The sequence below is a fragment of the Monodelphis domestica genome, chromosome 4 (genome assembly GCF_027887165.1).
Source record: "Monodelphis domestica isolate mMonDom1 chromosome 4, mMonDom1.pri, whole genome shotgun sequence".
NCBI classification, from domain to species: Eukaryota; Metazoa; Chordata; class Mammalia; order Didelphimorphia; family Didelphidae; genus Monodelphis; species Monodelphis domestica.
This window is the reverse complement of record NC_077230.1, coordinates 211410512-211434437: the sequence shown is the minus strand read 5'-3', so window position 1 is coordinate 211434437 and position 23926 is coordinate 211410512.

Below are 23926 nucleotides of genomic sequence, written 5' to 3'. Positions count from 1 at the left end.
CCCACAGAGAACACTCTGCATGCCATCTTTGGTATCTTTGCCATAGGTTCACCTTCACTGCCCTAAGAGTCATCAGAGGTGTATTTTCTTTTTGTCTTTAACACTGATACTGTGAATCTTAAAAATTCTCAGACCCTACTTCAGAACACTTGGTTAAGACCATTCCCCATTTTAAACAATGAAGGGACTTAGTCAGGAATGTGAGAACTCTACTCCACCCATACTTAAGCATACTTTAGGGGAAGATAAAGTTGTAAACTCTTTATTGAACAATGAAAAAGTACTTAACTCATACTTATAGTGAAGCAAAAGCTTTAAGCTAAGTCTATTTTTAGGAAGGTGCTAAGTTCCTATGAAGGTCAGGCAACTTGAAAACTTGTAAGGGACAAGCCTTAACAAAAAAGGTGTGAGGTTTTAGTCTACTCAGGTGTGAATTACTCAAAAGCTTAGTCTACTCAGGTGTGAATTAAGAATGGTCTGTCCTTTGGAAAACGTCTACTGTGATTGGTAGATGTGAGAACTTAGGGGAGGTGACATAGGAGAAAATTCTCTTTAAAAGGAGGTCAGAAGCTGAAAGAAGAAAACTCTCTCTGAGAGAATTCTCTCTGAAGAGGTCAGCTAGCAAAAGCTGAGTTGGAGGTCTCTGAAAAGATTTAGCCTTGGAAGCTGAAGTGGAGCTAAGGAGCTGAACTGGTGGGTCTCTCTGAACACCAGAATCTTGCTTGGGACAATTCTTGTGGTGAGTGGATTAAAGACTGACTGATCTCTCTCTTAGGGCTTGGGCCTAGGTTGGCCTAGCCCTTTTCTCATTGTTTCCTCTTACTCTCTCTTTCCCTTTAATTAATTCCTTAATTTTTATTAATTAAAATCTCCAATAAAACCCAGCTGACAGGTATATTTCATATTTGGGAATTTTTCCCTGGTGACCACTTTATATTTGATTTAACTCAAGACAATGTCTTGAAACCATATTTCTGCAGTCACAGTTTAAATCAACCGCTCTTTTATCTGCAACAGTTTATACCTCCACTCTTTTAAATGTTACAATACTCAAGGTATTCTTACTTTCAACTTCAAAATATATTTATGAAATGCCATTGAAATGCAGAACATTTTTCAGGCCTTTTTAGATATTTCTTCAGCTTTCCAGTCTTCTTCATCATTTATAATAGCTTTAATTCACATACGATTTTATCACAAATTTTAAAGCATAGATTTTAATTTTGGATGGTCTTTAAATTCATCATCACATTTTGCCTTGTTTTATGTTTTTTGTAAATACATGTAATAATTCCCTAATTGTATTATATACTCTTTGAGAACACGCATGATTTTTTTTTAAACCCTTACCTTCTGTCTTGGAATCAATACTGTGTATTGGCTTCAAGGCAGAAGAGTGGTAAGGGCTAGGCAATGGGGGTCAAGTGACTTTCCCAGGGTCACACAGCTGGGAAGTGTCTGAGGCCAGATTTGAACCTAAGACCTCCCATCTCTAGGCCTAGCTCTCAATCCACTGAGCTACCCAGCTGCCCCCACACATTATTTTTTTAAACTCTAGAATGCTGTTGAAATTAGTCATTCATGAGATAAGGAGAGCTAGCTGGCAAAAGGTGCAGAGGAAAGAAACATATCCTAGACATGTTTCAAAACAAAAATTAACAAAATTTAATGGCAGGCAATAGATTCATGAATCAAATATGATTATGCATTTTTCTTAAAGTTAAACAAAGATGCATTAACCTAATGAACTTGATCAAAACAATTTTATTCAATCAGTGAAAGAATACCCTCTATTGATGCATATCCCTACTAATTAATAACCTGTACTCTTACAGTGACCTGAAGATAAATGACTTGAACTTTATCAAACAGCTAGCTGACTGTCAAAGGTCAGTATTTAATTCAAGTCTTCTTCATTCCAGATACAGCATTCTACACAATATACAACACTGCCCCTTATGGAATGTTGGGAAATAGATTAACATATATATTTTTTTCTTCTTGTTCCATTTTTTAGGGGAAAAAAGCCTCCTAAAATATTTAACAGCATTTTGGATCAGATATAAGATCACGTAATTAAACTCATACAAGATTAAAAATTCCTCTTATTATATTCCTTTTAATTGGTCATTTGACTTCTTAAGTGGCAGGGATCTCTCTATATACTGAGGAAATCCATTCCATTTTTGATTATACAATTTTGCCTAAAATGTGATGACCAGCACTGAAAACTCTATTATAGAAGTAAGTTCGCCATGGAAAATTAAAGTTCTATAATATATCTTTGTCCTGGGCATTTTGCCTCTATATTCAGCCAAGATTACATTAGATTTGAGAAGCAGTTAGGTGGCTCACTTGATTAAGAAGAGACAGACTTAGAGATGGGAGATCCTGGGTTCAAATTTGACCTCAGAAACTTCTTACTTGTGTGACCCTGGGCAAGTCACTTAACAGGCCCCATTGCCTAGCCCTTATAACTCTTCTGCCTTGGAAATAATACACAGTATTAATTCTAAAATGGAAGACCATAGTTTCTTAAAAAAAAAAAAGATTACATTAAATTTGAAAACAATTTATCAAGCTTTTGACTCATGTTAACTTGAAGTTAACTACTACATACTTTCTCTCCATATAACCTGAGATATTATTGCCTAGTCAAATTATCTCCATCTTGTACATGGGGACTCCAGGGACTCTCTATAACCTCCAGGATCAAATGGAAATTGTTCAGCTTTGCATTCAAAGCCCTTCATAACCTATCACATTCCTACATTTCTGATTTTCTTACAATTACTCCCCAACATTAATTCTGTTTGTTTTTCAGTGATATTTTGTATTCCCAATTACATGGAATAATAATTTTCAATACTCATTTTCCAAAATTATAAGATCCAAATTGTCTTCTTCCCTCCTTTTTGTCCTCCCACTTAGAGATGACAAGCAATTTGATCTGTGCCATACCTGTATTATCATGCAAAACACGCTTTCATATTTGTCATTGTTGTTAGAACACACTCAAACAAAACCAAATCCCCAAAATAAAATTGTAAATAAATTGATGCGAAAGATAGTAAGCTTTGATTTGTATCTATCTGACTCCAAAAATTCTTGCTCTGGAGATGTCATGTCTTCAGAATTGTCCGAGATTATTGCAATGCTGAGAGAAACCAACTTTCCACAGTTGATCATAGTACAATATTGTTATCAATGTGTACAGTAGTCACTTGGTTCTTCTTATTTTGCTCTATCTCAGTTCATGTAGACCATTCAATCTTTTTTTTTTCTGAAATCATTCTTATCACAATAGTATTCTGTCATTAACATGTGCCACAATTTGTTCAGCCCTTCTCCAATTTATGGACATCCCCATGACTTCCAGTTCTTTGCCACCACAAAAAGAGTAGCTCTAAATATATTTGTACAAGTAGGTACTTTCCACTTTTATTCTTTTTGTTTTTCAAACCTTTACCCTTTACCTTCTGTCTTGGAACCAATACTATGTATTGGAAGTATCTAAGGCCACATTTGAACTTAGGACCTCCCATCTCTAGGCCTGGCTCTCAATCCACTGAGCCACACAGCTGGCCCCTACTTTCCACTTTCTTATGATCTCTTTGAGATATAGACCCAATCAGTAGTTTTACAGGGTATGATTCTTTTTTTTCTGAGTCCTTTGGTAGAGTGACAAATTGACTTGTAGAATGGTTAGATAAGCTCACAACTCCACCAACAATTTCAGTACATCCCCTGCAACATTTATTACTTTTTTTACCACCATATTGGCCAGTCTGATAGGTATAAAGTATTGTTTTTTTTAATCTATTTTCATTTCTCTAATCAAGAATGATTTAGAAATTTTTTTTCAAATGATTATTGATAATTTTTTATTTCTTTATTTGAAATTTGCTTTTTCATAACCTTTGACCATTTGTCATTTGGAGAATGACATAAATTTTATGAATTTGACTCCATTGTTTATAAATTTGAGAAATGAGATTTTTACTATATGAAATTATTGGAAACATTTCACCCATTTTTGTTTCCCTTCTAATATTGGTTACATTGGTTTTGTTTGTACAAAAGCTTTTTAACTTAATATAACCAAAATTATTCATTTTATATCTTATGATGCCCTCTGTCTCTTTTTTTGGCCATAAATTTTTATCTTCTATATAGATCTGCCAATTAAATTTTTCTATGTTCCTAATTTACTTATGGAATCACTTTATATATAACCAAATAAATCTATGTTTACATCTAAACATCTGATACCTGTGTTTGTCTCAACAAGAAGATTCTCCAGAATTTTAAATGGAATTTCTTTATCTCTTGTTGCTGAACTTTGTTGCTAGTATATAGAGATCATGATAATTTTTATGGATTTATTTTGTATCCTGCAAATTTCCTTTAGTTTTAATTATTACAACTAGTTTTTTAGTTGATTCTCTAGAGTTCTCTAAATAAACCATCATATCATATCCAAAGAATAATAATTTGATTGCCCCACTGCTTCTTTGACTTTCCTTCACTTATTGCTAAGCTAGCATTTCTAGTACAATATTAAATAGTAGTGCTGATACTGGGCATCCTTGCTTCACCACAGATCTTATTGAGGTGGTTTCTAACTAATTCCCATTGCAGATGCTATTTTTTGCTCCTGTGTTTTCTAGTGTTTTTAATAAAGATGAGTATTTTATTTTGTCAAAGACTTTTTCTGCATCTATTAAGATAACCATGTGTTTAGTTATTGATGTCAATGTGGAATCTAGAAAACCCCAAACTTGTAGCCACATGGAATCTCAAAGCCCCTCAAGTTCAGTTAGCTTGAAAAGTGAAGACCTAAATTTGACTTTGTCACAAGAGAATTTCTCTTAGAGGGAAAGCCCAGAGTCTCAGATTAACAATAAACCTTAAAGTAGTTTTAAGTGGAGATAGCTAATTCAATCAGGTATTAAGTACCCTTTTTGTCTCTGTAGTTTCTCCCTTTGTGTCAAAGCCCTTTTCCAAGGTAGCCCAGCCCTTCACTGGATCTTTCCCTATGTTGTCCATTGTAAAGCCTCTTCCTGATAATCTTGTCTAGGACTCCTCATCTTCTTTGTAGCCATTGTAAAGCCAGTCAACTATACTTTGTTCCTCAGTTCCCCTAAGAAGTATATACCAATTATTTTATTCTTTGGAGCTGTCAGTCTAGGATGGTTGGCAGTTCCAGGGGTTAGTGGCCAAAACAACCAGAGTCTCAGGGCTCTATGTGGGTTTTATCACACAGCTCTGTGTGGTGGCCTTGAGAAATTATGCCCAACCCTTCTTCTTTATTAAAGATGAGGTTTTTCTGACTTTTTAGTAGTTCTGTGTTTTTTCCAGGTTCAACAATATGATCAATTATGCTTGATAGGTTTCCTAATATAAAAACACCTTTGTATTCCTGGTATGAATCCCACTTGGTCATAGTGAATGATCCTTGTGACATATTCCTGGAGTCTCTATACTAGCATTTTATTTAAGATTTCTGCTTGATCTGGTCAGGCATACTGTGGATTGTCTTGCCCTAGGGCTTGTTTTGTCTTCAGTTTGAGTAGAATCTCAATGTCTCTATCTGAGTTTACACAGGACAGGCATTCTGAGGACTGCCTTTTGTTGGGGTTCAGATAGTTACTGAAGTCTTGGACTGGTGCTTGGAACGTTACAGGTGGGTGAGGTTGGTTTAGGAATAGTCTCAGGGTCTCAAAATTGGCTTCAGCCCAGGTTCCTAACCTGGAAGTATTGGGGGAAACTGCCCACAGCTCCCCCAAGAGAGGAAAGATAGAAAGTTATTTCCTTGGGGTAAGGAACTGAAGCTGTGGGGGATGGGAAGAGAGAGAGACCAGACACCGAATCATATGTTGATCGAGCCACACAGACCTAAGCTCTGTCTTCCCAAATCACCAGGAGATGAGACAGAGAAGACCATAAAACAACACCATGGGAATCAGGAATGAGTTTAGAGATCAGTAGAGGCAAAGCCACAGTCCTTAAAGCCTTGCTTTGAACCTGGACTATTACAGCTTAATGATAGGGGTTAGAAAAGCAAAGGTGATTCACAGAAACAAGGGAAACCGCATAAGAAAGACGGAGCATGACCAGAGGCTGAGCTCTGAAGAGAGAGAGAGAGAGAGAGAGAGAGAGAGAGAGAGAGAGAGAGAGAGAGAGAGAGGTGAAAGGAAGGAATGAAGGTAAGTGGGCAAGTGAGATGGGCTGGTGCTGTGTGCTCATCTTTTATTGACATTCAGATGCAAAAATACATAATGCATATTAATTGGAGACATAGTAGATTGTCATTGGTTCAAATGTAAATTATGACAACATATAGGCGTATCCTCTTTCAGCCTGGTGAGAACAAAGAAACCTGATTTCACCCCTAAACCTGTTGGGATCAAAGTTCAGTGTCTTTCTTGCCATGCACAAGATGGCCTATGTGCTCCCCTAAGACAATCTTTACATTTTAATTATTTCCCTTGTCCACACATAGTTGTGGGCTACTACAGGAAGAATAGATGCGGAATTTGGAATAGAGGTTGCCTTGTGCTAGTACTCAATGGAGTAAATTCCCATAGATTGTGCTCCCCTATTACCCCAGTGAACCAGACCCTCTCTGACTACCTTTCAAGTTGTTCTCTGCAAGAAAGTTGCTTCACTCCATCTTCTGTTGGTTCTTTCACACCACCATTCATTTTGAAGCATTATTTAAAGGTTGGGTAGGAAGGATTCTTATAGTGATTTGAGCTTCCCCAGCTTCTACCTCTCCATCATGACCCCTAATCGACTTTTTTTTTTAGGAACTCTTTAATCCAGTAGATTGAGTTCTTGTCTTTTCCAGGCATAAGATACTCTCTCTTATATTTGGACATTTCCCAACCCTGCTCCCCACTCTGTGAATTTTAAATTTACTCCACCCTGCATAGTCTTTAGAGTTCTAGCAACCAGGAATGTATACAACCCACTTAAGGATTAACTGTGGGGAAGGAAGGTCTGTGACTCACGTGTGCTAGCAAGTGACAAATCAGAAACAAATGACTGACCCCCTGGGTTGTCCAAAGCCAAATTTAAGTCACCAGTGGTACATGTGAAACACAGGAAGTGATGTAAAGAACTGCCTTTATAGTTTACATCATTTCCTGTGAGAGGGATTTTGGTAGAATTTGGAGGTGAAACTTGACTGGGTGGAGTTCTAGCATGGGATCTCAGCATGCTTCCCTGAATGACATGGTGAATGATAAGGCCTTTCCCTTGACCTTTCTGAAGGCACTGCCTTCCAAGAAGGCCCCTCATCTTAGAGGAGGCCTCGTGGCTAGAAGTCAAGTTAGATTTAATCTTCTGGGAAGACTCCTTGGCTGAGGTCTCTGAACTCCCCCTGGCTCAGGGCAGGCCAGAGTAGATCTTCTATCCTTTTCCCTCTTTCTCACTCATTCTTAATTTCTTCCTTCTATTGTAAATAAATCACAATAAATTTCCATTCTTACTTGAGTATTTCATTGGGATTTAGAATTTAAATCCCTGATGATGATGACTAAAATTATATTCAGTCTCAACCCTAAAATTTACCCTTAACAACTCCCATCCCCCATGCCTAAAATACTTTACCTTTTCAATTTTGCCTACTGAATTCTGTGGCTTCCTTTAAGTGACAAATACAATTTTATCTTTTTTAGGTGGCAAATTTCTACTTATTCTCCTATGTCAGAACTTTTCTTTTCTTAGTTATGTCAAAGGGGTCCCATCCTAGACCTTTTCTCCTTCCCTCCTTACACTACTTGGAGTGGTGTATGGTGAGTGATCAAGGAGAATCAGTACTTCAGGTGTGAGAACTTGTCAATCCCTTTATAGAACTGCTTATCTACCTTTGATGTCCATCTTGCATTCAACTCTAACATGTGGCTGTAAGAAGCTATGGCATATATAGTTGCCATATCCAGTAAATCATCTTGGTAAGAGGACTAAACCAGCTTGAGGGTAGCCAATGTTTCATCAACCCTTCTGTGAGTTAGGAAAGATATCTACCATAAGCATATGAATCATTCCCCTGTTAGAATGGGCAAACAAGAACAGTTTATTCCAGCAATCATGAAGTCAGCCAAAGTAGACCTTGTGGAGTGCTTCAAGCTTTGTCAGACATTAAAGATGCAAAGGTCATCCACTGTATCCCAAGGTCATCATCAGTTATAATTATTTTTTTCTTCCCACTGGAATGTAATGGTTCTGGAAGAGACAGTGAGAATATGACAAAAAACAATTTTATAGATTCATGTTAAAAATTAAATGACAACATTAAAATTAATTTTCCTCCATAGCCAGAGAACATGCCCAAAGTAAAAAAAATGAAGTGTCTTATTCCTATAACATTGGTTTTCTGTCTGAGTCTCACCCCTTTGGCCCCTAAGGCATTTGCTAAATTGGGATGGGCCCTACCCAATTCGGAATTTGAGGTCATTAATAAAGACAGTTCAGATCAACATTTTACTGATTGTTTTCCAGATAATTAATGAATTAAATTTTAATAATCAGAATGTTAATTTGGAAATAACACAGAACTACTAAAGTAGTCAGAAAACCAAGTCCTTAATCAGGAAAGAGATAGGTCCAATAATCAGCAGCTCTCACATAGCCAAGTGCCAAAAACTAATCAGAGTCAACATCCTGGGGCTGTATGCCTGGGAGAATACACTAGACTAGAAGATTCTCTGAAGCACAATAGAACTTGGGGAACGTATATACCATTTGGGGAACTAAGGACAGGGAAGTATGATTGACTGTCATTACCATGGCTACAAGGAAATGGGATATCCAAGATAGGATTATCAGGGAGATGATGGTGCTTTACAATGGATACAAAAGGGAAGGGTCCCGCCAAAGTCTGGGCTACCTGGGAGAGGACTTTGACACAATAGGAGAAACTACTAGGACAAAAGGGTATTTAACATTGATATAGGTCTATAGTCCCACTTGTACTGGGATCCTTAAATACCTTAAAGTTCATTGTTCAGTCCAAAAGGGCTGAGTCTGGGACTTCCATCAGGGTGAGTTCTCAGGGATAGGGGCATATTTGGAGTCTCCAAATTTCAAGGTGACACCACCTACTGACTTTTTTGGCTTCCTCTAAGTGCTAATTAAATCTCATCTCATATAGGAAAGCTTTTCCCTAACTTTGAAAAAAAAATTTACTAATTTTTTTCTAGTTTTTCTAATTTTCTTCTTAATTCTAGTGCTTTCCCTTTGTCAATTATATCCTATTTTTCCCATATATATAACATGGTTACATATAATTATTTGTTGCCTCCTCCAGTAGTTATCTGTAAGCTTCTCAGGCTGGGTCTGTCTTTTTGCCCCTTTTTGTATTCTTCACACTTAACACAGTGTAGCACATAGTAGATATTTAATAAATATTTGTTGATTGACTGATTAAATAGGAAATAATTTAAAAATAATATGGTATCTTTGAGCAAATAATATGATGACTAGATCAGTTCAGTACAAAAGTTGAAATTTTGAATCATATAAATTATTAAATTGGACTCTGCTGATATAATGTATATAATAATAGAAGTCAATTCTTTTGCTTTTTTTTTAAGGAGGTAAAGGCAAGATTGATTTAAAAAAGAGAGTTCTATCTTATCATATATATATATATATATATATATATATATATATATATATATATATATATATATATAAGCCTTTGACTCATATTCAGAACTAGGGCCAAGTGATTGAGGCTTTGTCCAAAGGCGACAAAGGAATGTAGATATCACTAACTTTATTTTCATTATTTCAGCAACAAAGAAACAACAGAATTTTGCACCTGTTCAAGAAGAATAACTAGTTAAAATAGTAAATTTTTCTATTGCTGACTTTTGAGAATCTTCCCTGGTTTTGTATGTGTTCCAAGTATCCTATCTAAGAGCAGTATCCATGAAATATTAGCATTTCAGTATTCCCACCAGGGTCGTTTCATCTCTTTCTCCTAAATATTGTTTGTAATAGTTTTCCAGATTCAAAAACATTGTAATTATGGTTTTACAAAAAGGTCTCAAATAGAAGAAAAAGCACAAATTGCTTAACTATTAAACTTATTTCAATTCATCAAGTAATAAGTATTTATTGAATACCTACTATATAACTCTATATGTTTTTTGTTCCATTTTCCTTGTTTGTATGTTTACAACTTCACCAAAAATGAGATTCAATTAGAAAGATTATCTCATTTAGAAATAGAAATGCCATGGCACTGGTAGGATTAACACACAAGCTACAAGACTATTCCAGTATATAATTCAATTTCAGAAACATTTATTAATCAAGTAGACAGGATTTGAAACACTAGAAAGTTGTAAACAACGTATCTTATAAGTAGTTTAAGCATATCTCTTTGTAGCCAATATTGGAAAAAAATGATTTTTTTTAAGCTTACTATCTTTCCTAAAGTTTTAGAAACATCAAAATTAGCTTTTGGTATCATAATGGAATAATGCAATTCATAGAATCACTATTGTCTTAAGGAAATAGGATAGACCACATATATGTGACATTTAAGAGGTCACTCTTTCTCTATGATTATATGATCTATGCAACTAATGGAGCTGAACATTTAATTTCATCTCACAAATTAAAGAAAACAAAATAGTGAAGGTTCTCAACAAGTAATTTGCATGCATATAAAAATTGTAAACCAAAGTCATTAAAAGAATTAATTCTAAAGCCTAATTTTATGCTTGAATTCTCAGAAAAAGAGAAAAAACACATATTAAGAATCTGGAAATATTAACTTCACAGCTTTTGTTAAATCTTCAGTGTACTTTTGAGGACAAGCAGCAGAAGTCATAATGATTTTTATGTAACGGTGTCAAAGGGGCAGGAATGGATTATAATAACGAATGAGTGATTATCACTAATACATTTAAAGACATTAACTGGAAAGAGAGGCACCACAGCATGGTAGAAAGAGAAACTGACTGCCTTGGACTCAGACAGACTTGGGATCAAATATTACTTCTTACACATATTGGCTGTGTGACTCTGGGCAAGTTACTTAACCAGTACCAAGCAACTACCCAAGATTGTTACCTACTTGGTATAAGCAAATACAAAGAGCTACCCTGTAAAGATCCTCACTAATGTAATTTTAAGTGTAGTATCAATTTATCCCCCTTGCAAAACTGTAACATTTTGGTCATTCTTAAAAGAAAGAAAGAATTTTGGCTAAACTATAAAACCAATTTCAAAATGCTACTCAAAATCAAGTATAAAGTCACATTCTTTTTTTAATAAACCGTACAAATATTTTTTATCATTTCTACTTCAAAAGTTCTATAATCTTCAATACATTACATTATTCTTATTTTTTGACAGGTTCTCTGATTTCATTAACGTAGGGTTCTCCCAATGAGGAAACTCCCTCAATTAAATGAAATGGACACAGTTTCTGCAACTCTTAGTCTTAAAGAGTTGTCTATAGGACTGAGAGTTTACATAACTTGTATAGGAATAAACTGCCTAGAATGTATCAGGGTTTCTTGACTTTGAAGCCATTGCTTTTTTCCACTATCCATACTGTCTCTTGTGACTTAAATATATCTAAAGCATAGAAGTAGACACATCACTTAAAACCTTTCAAACAAATTCCAAGAGCATTCTTTCCATGCATCTTTCTCTTTACATAGGTACATATACACACACATATGGACACAAGCATAAGCACACATTCACACACACTACATATGTGAATTTGGACAAGTTATTTAAATTTTCTGATACTTAGTTTCTTCATTTATATAATGAAATGACTTCATTCAATGACATCCAAATCCTTTCTGTCTCTGAAGACCTAAGATCAAAGTGAAAATCAGTTTAAACTGCAATGCAATAACAACGGTTGAACTTTCTTATCCTTCTTTCCCCTTTTAATGCTAGGATTTTTAAATTACATTTCTCAGAGTAGTACTATCTGTTTTTCTCAGTAAGATGGAATTTTTCTCAATCAATTGATCAGTTAAAAATTTTCAGCCCTTGGAAATAATCCACAACACTTGTATGTTATCTAAAATTGACTTAAAATTATGTTCTCCCTCTTCAGTATTCCTTCCAATCATAATTAGGACAGCATCAAGTATTCTTTCCTGTCTTCTCTTGTTGCTCATTTTGTTTAGTTCTGATCTTTTTTTATATTCTTTTTTATTTCAACTCCTCTTCATGGCAACATATTGGAAATAGCACTGGATTTGGAGTTAGAATGTAGTCAGGTTTAAATACCAGTTCTATCACTTAATATAGACTGGCCTCAGCTTTCATACCTATAAAAAGAAGGAATTGAACATTATTATATCTGAGATATTTATAACTTTTAATACTTTAAAACTGTTGCATCTTTTCAGTTACTTCCCAATTCTCCATTTTCTTGCCTGTTAAAGGGGCATAGTTTTGTAGACAATCCCTACTAGAATCTTAGTTTTCCACAAATTACAAATTCAAAGAATTTTAAGAACAAGAACTTACAAATTAACTCCTTACATAATTCCAACATGGTCTTCTGAGGACACAGAGTAGTTTTGCCACTTTGATCTAGCGATCTAAGTTATTTACAGCAAACTAAGATATATTTAACTACTTTTGGAGGCCTATATAACTTCAGTCAAAAGATACAGGGAGTGGACTTACATTGTATTCTTAGTTCCTTTCTTCCCAGAGATATAGTTCTTTTTAAAGATTTATTTTATTTTCTCATTGCATTTCTTTCCAGTTACTCATAAAAACAATTGAGATTGGTTTAGTGAATCATGATTCAGATTATCTTCCTCCTTCCCTCTTCTACTCATTCCCCAATATGGTAAATAGTCTCATATAGGTTATCAGTGCTTTTATGAAATATCTATTTCCACATGCCTCATGTTATGACTGAAGATACATATCACATATATCCAAAAATAACCCTCATGAGGAAAAAAAGTGAAAGATAGTGTGCTTGGATTTGATATCTGATATCTTCTTTTGCTTGGGATAGCATTTTTTTTGTTTTCTTGTTTTTGATTTTATCATGAGTCCTTTGGGATTATATTGGAACCTTGTTTCACTCATGATGGTTTAGTCCTTCACAGTTATAGTGTGCTGACCAGCAGCTGCTATGATAAAAGGAAAGTTTAGATAAGTATTGTTTGGAGGAGAGAGCCTAAGCCCAGGGGATGGATAAGAATAGAGCCAGACGGAGCCACACAGAGAGCCCCAGGTTTTTTTTGTCTTTTTGTCTTGGTTGTTTTTTGTCTTTTTGAGGTAGTCTGTATCAGTAGGTGGTGAGGAGAGGAAGTGTCCTGGGTCTAGACTGAGGCCATGTCTTCCTAGAAGTCCAAGAAGGTTAATTAAAAAAAAATAGAAATGCTTACATGAAATTATGAAGATTGAAATGAGCAGAGCCAAGATAATATACATCAACAGAAATATTTGAAGACTGGCTTCTGTATGCTCATATCCTGAGAAAAGGTGATAAAAGAAATAAGACATAGTTTATATATATATATATATATATATATATATATGTATGTATGTATGTATGTATATGTGTGTGTGTGTGTGTGTGTGTGTGTGTGTGTGTGTTTCTCAAATAGTGTCTTCTTTAATGCAGGGAGGGCAGTGAAGAAGGGAATTACCTAAGAATTTATCGCAATAAATAAATAAATTTTAAATTAAAAGAAAAGAAAAAGAGTTACCATTACCACTGATAGTCACACAGTATAAAAACAGGGAATTAGTAGATAAAATGGCCCTCAGGTTGGCCCTGAACATCATTGAAAAATTTCAATGTCATATTTTTAGAGTTTAAATTTCAAAATAAGTCAGGTTGCCAAAATATAATTTTATGGTCAATGACCTGAAATATTCCTGAGGAAGGAGTTTGTCTTTAAGTCAATAAATCTTACTTTCTCCTTTTATGATTTGTGAAATGATAATTCCCATATTATAACTATTCCAGCATTAAAGTCTAAAAATTTTAATGATATTCCTCATATGTAGTGGGGGTTTGTAACTTATTAACTCAAAGATTTTGTGTTATGCAGTATTCCATTTGGTTTTTACTATACTTCATTATTATTACATAATATTTATAATAAGTACCCCTAGAGTGAGAAGTACTTTACTTAAAGAACTTAGACTTCAAAATCAAAAAAAGTTTAAAAGTGACTTAAGGTTTGTAACAACCATTGAAATAAAGTGATATGCTTTTGGCCCATCCAACCCATTATATAATGTTGTAAATCATATATTATCTCGGAGACAGGGCATAATTCATAACTTTGTAGCTATCTGGGAGATTTTTTTTTAATTCAATGGGAAAGTTTTATTCATTTTCTTCTATGCAGTTTCTCTAAAATCTGTCATCTCCTTTGTATTGTCAACACCCAGTATAACACATCCACTACAAATCAATTCAAATAAATCATTTCTAGACTCTTTCTCTCTCTCTTTCTCTCTTGCTCTTTCTCTTCTCCCCTCTCTTTTCCATTGATTTATTTATATATGTAAATTCCTGTCCAGAATATTAGTGGCTGAGAGCAAGGATACAATATTCTACAGAGAATATGCTAAACTCCCCATCCAGCTCAAACCTTCTACTATGGCTCAGGATAAATAAAAAATGTAATGGGAAAATGTTTAACAAAATAAATAAAAATACATTACAACATAGATAATCCTAATTTATGTCTTAAAAGTCAATATGCAGCTGCAAGGATTAGTTTCTATTTGAGTTCAAGCACTGCTCTACAGTATTAGTGTTTGTTAAAAAGCATCATTAATGAATGGGTAAATAACATGAAGTATTGAAAAACTTGTCGAATTCTCATCAGGATAGAAGTTTAGAAGACAAGATTAGAATTGTTCATGAAGATGAATAGAAAGTTCATGAATTATAATTAATCAGTAATTTGTTGCTATTTTGAGGATTCCTGTGACTGTGTATAAAGCTTATATTAAATGTGTCAACACTTCTGGCTTCAGTGCCATCATATTCTTACTGGATAATTGACTTCAGTAATGATAGATAGACAATTAAATCTACCTGTCACACGACAGAAATCACAATCATTAGATTTGAACAAAAAGGGAAATTATTTTTGGTTTAGGCTTAAAATAGGGAGATATATAATGCTTCAAATATAAAAAAGTAAGCAAATTATTTTGCATTTTACTATGAAGTTACATTACATCTTTTGAAAGCTTAAGCTACTGTGATGTTCTTTAGTGATGGCTAAAATTCAAATTGCATTTTTCCCATCAAAGAAATTTATATCCAGTGTAAATTGAAGAGTAAACAGGAATTGGTGACCATCAAGAGCAAAAGGAAGAGCAAAATTAATTCAAGAATATTTAAAGTCTCTCTCTCCCTCTCTCTCTGTGTCTCTCTGTGTCTCTGTTTCTCTCTCTCTCTCTCTCTCTCTCTCTCTCTCTCTCTCTCTCTCTCTCTCTCTGTATGTGTGTGTGTGTGTGTGTGTGTGTGTGTGTGTGTGTCTCAAAGGAATTTTCCTCTAGAGTCTAGATTAACTTTGGAGTAGCTTCAATAGCTTCTAATCAATCAATCAGTCAATAGACATTCATTAAGTGCATATTTTCTACAGTATGCTGTGACAATGTTAGAGTTATAAAATTAAAAGATAAATGGGGAAGCTCTATATGTATAAACACTTTATAAAGCATAAATTAGAAATAATTAGTCAACTGAAGATGGAAACATTAGAATCAAGGAAATTTAGGAAATGTTAACTATAGAAGATAAGATTTTTAGTTGGTAATTGAAGGAAACCAGGAAAATCAAGAAGAGAAGATGAGTAGGGACAGCCAATCACAGGAGCAAGCAGTTAAAAAAACCCACTCCATCTTGACATGAATATGACACTGAGTTCTCATAGGAAATTCTAGCAAAACAAAGCAGGCTGAAATGGTGCTACCAAAATGGAAAGACTTCATATATAGACCTTAATATGTGCTATTCATTTAGTATCTAAGAATCATTGCTCAGCTAAATTCAGAGATGATCAATGTGGGAAAGCTGGGAATTAGATGATGGATTTGGGGAGCTCCAAAAATATCATAAAACATTTGGCAGAAAAAACATCCACTTCAGTGAAATCATAGTTTTTTTTTTGTTTGTTTGTTTTTTTTAAGGATAGTGGAGGCTACAAAATCTAGCTCTTTATTGTTGTAGATGTCTAAGTCAGGAGCAAATGACTTTAGTCTTCCATCTTACCTTTTGGAAAATATTCACAATGCATATCCAGAATAACTGCATAAACAAACTAGTTTGTCTCATTAAGAAGAGTGAAAGAATAAGTGGAGGTCTGAGGAATCTTTCTCTAAATCTCTTGGTGCTTGGGGGGAGTTTCTGTTCGAGACAGAGATATACCATCTAGATGCTATGAAGAATAAAGACAAGGGAAGAAAGAGTCAGGTGGTAAAAGCTAGCTCTAAACCTATGAGATAGGGAACCACTGTAAAGTATAAGGTAAAGGAGATTAGTTAAGTCTCTCCCAAAAGTATAAATTTTGAGGGTAAACAAGATAGTATAAAAAACAATAAAAAATAGTACTCTTTGAGATATGTTTTTATTTATCCTCTAAGAATGGTCCCATTTGATGCAGGTTAAAGCTGATATCCTATTAAAAAGGATGTGTACTAATTTCTAGAGGAGGCCAGAATTGCTGAGTCATAAACAATACAGAGTAGCAGATGAGAAGTGAACACTATATGTTGAAGCAGCAGAGATAGATATAGGTGTAATGGATACTGTTTATTCGATTAGAGACAAACAAGGGAAAGCAGTGAAGTAGAGATATGAAGCATTTATTAATCCTTTACTATATGCTTAATAAATGCTGAGGATACAAATTACAGACCATATATATATAACATATACATTATCATTAAGGAATGTCTATATTCTAAAAAGAGTAGACAACCCTTAAGTATGAGATAAATAGGGACTAGGGGAAAGAAGACAAGGTTCTGGTGTCCATGGAGGTAGAAAAGTCAAGACAGGAAAATTGTAGATGCGATTGAGATGAATCCAGGCACTGCATGGAAAGGTGACCCAAGTCACCACCCAGAGATTCACCAATTAAGAGGGAAATTTTTGAGAATGGTAACATTTCTAGGGTGAGAAGATTGTTGTCAAGGAGGTGAAAAATATGAAGAGTGAGAAGAGTGAGGAGTAGAAATAAGCAGAAACTATTAGGATCTGCAGTAAATTATACCTCCTTTAAATGTCTCCTATTACCACATACAATGTAGTAGCAGGACAAAATATTAACACCAGAATTAAAGATAATACTGCAAGATGACCATTTTTAGAGTTGCTAAATAAATTGTTTTGGGATTTGAAGAAAAGATTTCTATTAACTGATGGGATATGATGAAGAAAATCTCATAGCATCCTAGATTTGGAGTTCAAAGAGATTTAAACCACTATCATATCCAGCCCTCTCGTTTTACAAATATGGAAATTGAAACTTAGAAAAGCTAAATGACTTTTGGAACAAGTCACACATGGGTGTATATTTGTGTGTTTGTGTGTGTGTGTGTGTGTGTGTGTGTGTAAATAGAATATGAATTTGAACTTGGGTTCTCTCTGGCTCCAAATCCAATGCAATTTCTAAGTAACTATGCTTTCTCCCTAAAGCTCCCTGCCAAAGTTGGTTTGTGAGTATTGCTTCATAGAAAGTGGGAACTCAATAGGTAATGAGAGAGAAGGAGGGACGGCAAATGTACAAAAGAGGGAGGGAAACTGAAAGGAGAAATCTAAAGAAAGGCACCAAAACTAATTGTGTAGTATATAGTCAGATGACCTCATGGTTCATCTTGCCTATTAGATATGACAAATAGACAAGCTAGAAGTCATTGGTGATTCTTGGGTCTACACTATTAGTAAAGAATTGAAATTGGAAGCCTAAAGACAACGGACTGAGTTGAGTGGAATTAGAGGCTGTAAATTATATTTTCTTTGTTTTGATATCACCTATCATTACCAATGTCTCCTTCCCCATCCTATTCCCACTCAGTGAGGTGCTTGTGGGTAATAAAAAATTAGAAAAACAAATTCAGCAAAGTTAGCCAACATATTGAAAAGGTCAATCTGTCAAATATATTTAAAGGCTTCCTAAGAGCCAGAGTTTATGTTATATTCAATGTTCTACATTAATGATTCTCTACTTATGGGAAAAAATAAGGAAAAGTTCATATTCTTATATCTCTTGCTTGAGGGCATATCTGGTCATTCACTTTAGATTATTTTATTATTACTAGAACTATATATTTTGATGATATTATAGCTTTGTAATATAGTTTTGAGGTAAGAATATACTATTGTGCTTAATTCTTGACTTTTTTTTTCATAACTCTTCCCAATATTATAGTTATTTTGTGTAGCTTTGCAGTATGTAATCAGTAGGTTTGGGGTAAAATACTAATATAAAATTAATTTTCGATGTAATTTTATTATATTGCCATGGTTCAACTATAAGCAATGCATATCCTTTCAGTTATATAAGTTGTTTTTTTTTATTTTTTTAACTAGCTTTTTATTATTTTATTCACAAACGTATTGAGTATACCTGTGTTTTTCATTGGTCTTCTGTCATAACGTTGTCCCTCCTGGGCAGACATAAGGATATCATATTGACCCTTGGTTTCTACAAATGGATTTACAGTGTCATAATCCCTCAGAGAAGGTGTGGCTGTCAATAGGTTAAATCCTTGACTAAATATTCAGCTTATTACTAAGGAAAAACTTATGGACCATACAGAGAAGTCAATAAACTATTAATTAGTTCAAGTGCTAAAATATAATATTCAAAACAATGAAAGTCAGTTCATTTCAAAACTTTATTGCACGTAATAGGGAAGGAGAGGGAGCAGAAAAGGGGATCAAACATACAAATAAGGTATACACTAACATTAAGTAACATTCATGGAAAGGAAGTGCTTTTTTTGGAAAAAGAGGGAGACATGGGATCATTGAACAAGAATATTATGCTCTAGTAGGAAGAGGTTCTCCTGCAAAAAAGGAAAGGAATGATCCAGGGTGCTTTTTTAATTAAAAAAAAATTAGTAAGTTATTAATATATGTCAGGAACTAAATTATGGAGATGCAAGTCCAAAATAGCAAGATAGTTCTTGCCCTAAATGAACTTATATTTCATCTAATTTTCCATATTTTAACTAAAACTATGTTTTGTTTGTTTGTTTGTTTGTTTCTATGTAGTCAATTTAGAACATTATTCCTTGGTTACAAGAATCATATTCTATCCCTCCCTCCCCTACCTCCAACCTTCCTGTAGCCCATGCGCAATTCCACTGGGTATTACATGTGTCCTTGATCAGAACCTATTTCCATGTTGTTGATGTTTGCACTTGGATGTTCATTCAGAGTCTACATCCCCATCCATGTCCCCTTGACCCATGTAGTCAAGCAGTTGTTTTTCTTCTGTGTTTCTACTCCCACAGTTTTTCCTCTGAATGTGGATAGTGTTCTTCCTCATAGACACTCCAAGTTGTTCAAGATCACTGCATTGCAATTAATGAAGTCCATTGCCTTCGATTGTATCACAGTGTGTCAATCTCTGTGTATAATCTTCTCCTGGTTCTGTTCTTTTCACTCTTCATCAATTCCAGGAAGTCATTCCAGTTCACATGGAATTCTTCCAGTTTATTATTTCTTTGAGCACAATATTCCATCACAGTATTCCATCACCAACATATACCACAATTTGCTCAGCCATTCCCCAATTGAAGGGCATCCCTTCATTTTCCAATTTTTTGCCACCACAAAGAGCACAGCTATGAATATTCTTCTTCATGTGTTTTTCCTTATTATCTTCTTGGAGCAATGCTATGGCTGGGCCAAAGGGCAGACAGTCTTTTAGTTAGTGCCCTTTGGTCATAGTAGAACTATGTTTTTGATGGTTATAGTGTTGTAAAATAGTTTTGAGGTAGGAATGTACTATTCTTTTTCATTCTTGACATTTTTTTATAAACCCTTAACTTCCATCTTAGTATCAATACTGTTTATTGATTCTAAGGCAGAAGAGTGGTAAGGGTTAGGCAATGGGGGTCAAGTGACTTGCCCAGGGTCACACAGCTAGGAAATGTCTGAGGTTGGATTTGAACCCAGGGCCTTCCATCTCTGGGCCTGGCTCTCAACTCACTGAGATACCCAGCTGCCGCCAATTCTTGACTTTTTTTCATAATTCCTCCTGGCATTTTTTATGTAGTTTCATGGAATCATTAGCATACAAGCTTACAAATTTAAGGAATTTGTTTTCAGTGATTCCTTTAGCTCTTTTCCCATTTGACTTGCTAAAAGAGTTGCTTTCTTTAGTGAATTTTCATGTCTCTTTTTATTTGTCCAATTCTTTGTGTGTGTGTGTGTTATTTTCTTATTTTTATCCTTCTTTTACCATGCTATTAATTTATTTTCTCTCATTTCTTTTCTCATTTTTCTTCTACTTTTCATCTCTTTCTTTAACTTTTGTAGGAATTTTCATTTATTCTCACATCCAATTTGCATTTTTCTTTGAGACTTTGCTTTTGGTTGTTTTAGACATTTTCCCCCTCCTTTGAGTACTTGCCTTTACCTTTGCTGTCACTATAACAGCCTTTTAGGGTCAAATTGTTTTTACTATTGTTGTTTGATCATTTTCCAGTAATTCCTTGACTTTTGAATTCATGTTAAAATTATATTGTCTTCCTGTAAAAGGGGTTGGAAATTTGGGGTACAGTCCCAAGCTTCAGGTTTTTTGCATTACTGTCTTCTGAATTAATTCAGGAAGTATAGTCAATTTATGTTATTTTCAAGGTGATATGACTCAAGGAGAGATGTTGTCACTGTTCTTTTGGTCTCCAACTTAAGAAAGACTCCTAATTCCCCTTCAGCCAGAAGCAGTACTTCTCCCCACCTTGAAACTTTGACCTGGAACTGTGTGTGGGCAATGTAATAGGATATAGACCCATGTTCAGTTTGGGATCGCCTGTAATCTTTCTGATCAGTTATCCGATACTTTTACTGAGCTGAGAACTCCTGAAACTGTTAATGCCACTTATCACGACTGCCTCTAAGTCCTTATGCAGGTGTTCCTGGCTGGTCCACCCCAGCTAACCTCTGCTGCTAACCATCAAAGTTATCTTGAATAGGGACTAATGCTTCAGTCAAACTTTTGTTGTTGTTGTTACCATTCTACTCCAGAATTTGATGTGATGCTTTATTTTAAAGTTATTTGGGAGAGTTCAGTTGGATTCCAACATTAACTCTGTGATCTTGGCTTTCTCCCCAGAGTGCTTTTTTCTGTGCTTTTGGATGACATCTTTGGAGGTAGTCAAATTACATGTCAGGGATCAGTACAAAAATATTATATCGTGACTTTCTTATCAGAGAAGAAAACTAAGTCGTGATATACAAAATATTATTTGGGGACACAGGTGTACTTACCTTTGGATAATATTGTCAATATTTTTCCATGATTATTGAGTCTATAAACTTACAGCCTCCCTTAATGTGAGACTGCTATGTTGGCCATAAAACCATCAGGTCTAATTTCATAACAATGGTTTTCAGACATAAATTCTTATGCTACATCCTCAATTAAGAGCAAACTATCCTCAAGACCATTATGCCAAATTAAGGACAGCTTTGGTAGGCTGACTAAATTAATAAACTTCATAATTATTTTAAAGATTTCGATTTCTATTTTTTCCTTGGAAATTGTGGAATTGCTAATATCTTTTTCAAAATAAAATCATTATAAATTGATATCAACTAATACTGATCATTAATATGCTCACTGAACATCTCTTCTGCCCCCCCAACCCCCAGCCTTCACTGCTCCCTGAAAGGATGAACTATCTGACTCAAATGTTTGCGACAGGTATGGGTATTGAGATTCTCTCCTTTTGTCAAGATCTTGCCAGCACACCTTATTCCTTGACTGCCCCACACCTAGTGACAAGAAAAGGCAAATATATTTATTTCTCAGCCAGGTGATTTAAGGTTGTAAAAATAGACTCGAATCCAGAACTTCAATCCCCAGAAGTCGATGCTCCATTTCCCAAGAATGCTTTGTAATCTCACTGATTTCTCACCTGAGAAGAGAGCAAAATGTTATTTAAAGACTATCCACCATAAGTGGGGGCTTTTTTCCCCCTCTTTTTACTTCTGATTCGGAGCACACACGGCTCTCCATCTAGCAGGCAAAATGTGAGTGGTTATGTCTGGGCCTCTCTCTGGTCTAGACACATGCTTTTCTTACTTGTATATTCTTAGGTTCTCAATCTTAAATAAGCCTCTAAAAATAGTACTCCTTGCAGAGAGAAACTAATTTCTACCTGCCTCAGTCTCCTCAAAATTTTAATTTTTATAGTTGTCAACCACGAAGCCCATATATGAAAAAACAGCCTTTCTTTTTTTGCCTTTGTAAATTGTCACATAGAGGATAGATGGACTTCAGAACTGGTTACAATTGCTATAACAACTTTTGGAAAATTTAATGTGCTAAATATCTCAACTGATTTTAAGGGTTTTTTTAAATATGATTTTTGGAATTTTTTTTTAACAATCTCTGGTCAATTTTTGCCTGCCCCTACCACAAGATAAGGCCCATTCCAGTAGCTGAAGTGAAATACATCTTATAACCCCCAACCTTTCCACATTTCTAAATATGTGAATGGAAGTTGGGGCAGTTAATCTCGGGGCAATTGTACCCCTAAAAAGCCTCCAAAAAAGGAGCACCTCTAATTTATACTCTTCAGCTCACTACTTCCACCAGAATGATATTTCTTCATGATGTTCTAAACCCAAAATGAGTTTTGCTTTGTTTAAAAATATGTTTATTACCAATGTTGAAAGATTTGCTATGTTTGTAAAAAACATGTGACAAATATCTATCAATTCATAGTTTTTAAAAAATGCCATACAGCAACTTATGGGAAATATGATAGTGTGTTTGTTTGCTATTGTAATTAATTGGGCTACTGAGAGTTTTGGGGATATTGATATCTACATATTTGTATTACTGTTCTTTAAAAATGAAAAATGTTAACTTGCTCAATTCATTTGCCTTATACTCACAGTGAGCATGGCCAGACATGATGAGGAAATGAATCTCATTTTTGGTGAGAAAGCCCTGCATTCTATATTTTCTTAGCTGACACAGAGTATCAATGATTATAAGCTACATTTTTATTTTTAAAGCTCTCTTATTATTATATTTTTCTTGCATATGCAATATACTATTTCAGTTTTTTTATTTTTTTCTCTCTTTTATATTTGAAGCACCTGTCACCAGCATTAAGATTTTCTTTAACTTTTTGACTTTTCATTACTATAAGTTTAAAATACATTTGCTAATGCATGGTCCCAACGCTTGTGACTATAAAAATGATGCCACTAATTATTTAATGATTCTGTCTGATTCCAGGACAAGATATACACACAAAAGCCATTGCACAGAGCCAAGGAAAAGCCAATCCAGGATGGATTGATGCACTTCTAAGCCAATACAAAGGTATTTAACCTAGTGTGAAGACTCGAGGTTACTGTATTTATCATTGCTAGACATAGGCTTTCCTTGTGTCCACACTCATTCTGAAAATACTCACAGATGAGTATCCCCGAAACCTTGGCTCCTACTTGGCTTCTATAATCTGGTCCCCTTTTCTGCCTTTCATAGTGTGGTTCCTTTCTGTAGTCCTGGCTATTGACTGGGTAAATGTATCATTGCTTAGATCATTTGATTGGGCCCTGATTCAAGGACCTGTTATAGATTTATTTTCCTTTACTTGGAATTTTTACACATAAGATTTTGATAGTCTATATTTTCATCCAGAAATTTTTCTTTTTAATTTGGATTTTTCTGATATCTTTTTA